At 37.9% G+C, this 2856-nt stretch overlaps 1 long non-coding RNA gene across 1 annotated transcript; it reads right to left on the bottom strand.

Moving 5' to 3' along the window:
• Positions 1-20: 20 nt before the first annotated feature.
• On the bottom strand, positions 21-515 carry LOC109581861 (uncharacterized). Its single transcript, XR_002184797.1, has 2 exons — positions 321-515; positions 21-235 (listed from the first exon to the last, which is right to left on the bottom strand). It is a non-coding gene; the product is annotated as an uncharacterized LOC109581861 (long non-coding RNA).
• Between the last annotated feature and the right edge of the window lie 2341 nt (positions 516-2856).

The raw sequence follows: 2856 nt of genomic DNA on the forward strand, positions 1-2856 counted from the left end.
CAATTATGTTTTTTTTATAATTATAAATATCAAATAAAACTGTTAGGAGAGGATACAAATGGTGACAAGCCACTAACGAGTCCTGAATGTGATGATTCTTCTCTGCAAGTCCTGGTTAGCGACACAGACTTTAATACGAAATGAAGTGCTTCTACAGTACAACCAGTGAATTTACAGATAAAGAATAAGAGCCAGAGAGTTCTTGCATCCCTCAACTATCCATAAAAGGGCCATCCTATAGTTTTTAAAAGTGAAAAGATGGTCATAATCATCCACACTCCAGCTGCAACATGACAACTGAGTGAGTTATTCCACCGTACCTTGTCCTGATGAACTGAGACTAAGTCTGATGATAGACATTAGTCATAGGACTCAGTTGAATACACTTTTGTCTTCATAGCAATAGAGAAGCAAGCGCCTTGGCTCCTGAAAGCAAAATTTACCAAAACGGGAATTGGCAAAGGATGAGAATAGGCCTACGAAAAACTGCTATAAAAGCCAAAACAACAACCAAAGAGCTTACAGGAGAAATAAATAGAGTATGATAAAACAAAAAGAGAGCTCAAAGTAGCTCCTACAGTAAGGATGACTTGATAAAAGAGGAAAATGTTCAGCCTGCCTGTTCACCAAAAAATCCGCCATTTTCATCCAGTTGGGAGGTGCGCGTTAATTGGACCGTTCGTTGCATAAGGTCCATTACGATGAGTGACTTATGCCTTTGCCTTTCAATCTAAATGCTTGTCCTCCGTGAATACAACTATACTTCAATTCATAGTACTTCAGTTCTGCCTTTATCGGTCTTTCTATTTTCTTTTGAGCAGTTTCTATACAATTAGCATCACAGCTCACAAAATGTAGCTGTTATACTTCTTCACCTTTTCTTCTAGTTTCTCATGTTTCAAAGCGCTCTCCTAGAGACAAGTGTACAGTATTCTCCTACATTGCGAGAACATAATTAGAGCCATCACTCTCACAAGTCTCAGTCTCAGCGACCTGACACTGCACACTAATGGGTACAGCCGCAATGTTCCAAGTGTATAGTAGTAGTATTCTCCTTATGGCTTGCCCGCTTTATGCGGGACCATTTTTGTTTAAACGTCCCCTGATCCTGTAGTATAAGGCTGATTCGTCGAATCCTGGATCCGAGACTGTAGACACAGCGAACATGACACCAACAAAGAATTTGTCATGGATAAAATAGGAGTTGTAACCATGTTTCATCATTATAAGAGCATTTACATTAGAGAAAAGACTACATTTTTACTTTTATCCCATGTCATCAATTTCTAGCCAACTTCAAATCGGAATGCTCCTGTACATATCATGTAATATGCCCGTGTAAGCAGCTGTCACAACTTATATGCTACACCTCCATCTACATCTCGGTAACTTCACTTATAAATTCTAGCATGTTTCTGTTAGCTTTTAATCATAATGTTATCATTATTACTGTAATTATCTACTTGATTTTATTATTATTAAGTTATTATTGTTTGTGATTTTGTACCTCTCCTATTCCCTTTCCTCATCTCTTGCTCTCTTGTCTTCTTTTCTTTTCTTAATTTATTGTTATTTGTGATTTTGTATCTCTCCTTTTCCCTCTCCTAATCTCTTTCTTTCCATTTTGTTCAAGGCTCTCCTAGTGACCTTGGTCAGTCCTTCAGTCTTCACTAGAACAATATTCACTCTTAATTTACTACTCTCTTTTACTTGCACTGTAAAGTTATAAATAAAATTAATAAATAAATAAAGCAATGGAGAAAAGAAGTGGGCATGGTCTCGAGGCAGTGATACTAAGCCTCTTTCTTGCCTATTTTCTAGACTTGTGAAATATGGAAAGCTAGAGCTTCATTGCTAGACATTCTGTACACACTTGCTCTATTGTTTGCTGTCATAATTACAGTTCATTATTGCTGTTTGATATTTCTGATGAATTTTTAAGCTATATTACTGCATTATCACTACATATTAACTTGTGGAACAATGGTTTCCATTTTTACAAGTGCTTAAAGTGTCCCTTTGTCTTATAACAAGATGCATTAGTTATATTTAGTTGCTATCTGCATGTTTTAGCAACTGTATAATGCTGCTATCCCAACATTGCAAACTACTGCACACACGGTTAAATATTAATTTTTAACACTGACCACGAAAGAGTTCAAGGTGATAGGTCATCTGTTTACTTGTACCTTGAGTGTCCATAGCTCATAGTTCTCCTGGATAATTGCTCCAAGGAACTGAATACTCTGTTCTTCAGTGATGTCATTCACAGTGCTTTCACATACATTTTGAAAATGATCGACTACCACATTTGTGGCATTTGGCTTCACTTGCTAAGCAGTGACCTCTTTTCTCTGGGAGGTGAATCCCACATCTTGAACAGCACTTGTTGCATTTTTGTTGTTGAGTAGTGGCAGACATGGGGGGTCCTGATCTATTCTATACTGGCAAGCGTTTCCTTGATCTGTGACCTTTTGTCTGAATGTCATGTGACTCTGTCTTGACCTTACTGTCAGCCGCCTCTCTCCGCTGCTGCTTCTTAATAGCTTTATTTTTATAACCAGTTTAGTTGCACCTGCCAAGTCTAGCCTTTGTTGAAGCTGCGTCTCCTCTGTGAGTGCGTGACTTCTTATCCCAACTACAATTCTGTCTTGAATCATCTGATCATACAAAGCCCCATTATTACACTTTAATGCTAGCTTGTGCAGATCAGTGATAAATGCTTCTACTGCTTCGCCTTCTTCTTGATGTTGGTATTGAACTTAGCTCTCGTATTTTGTGTTCTTTGTAAAGCATACATCAAACTTCTCGTTGATGGTTTTTTTGCAGTCCTTGAGGTGGTCTTCTATGAGATTC

This window comes from Amphimedon queenslandica, unplaced genomic scaffold (genome assembly GCF_000090795.2).
Source record: "Amphimedon queenslandica unplaced genomic scaffold, v1.1 AMPQUscaffold_13413, whole genome shotgun sequence".
NCBI lineage: Eukaryota > Metazoa > Porifera > Demospongiae > Haplosclerida > Niphatidae > Amphimedon > Amphimedon queenslandica.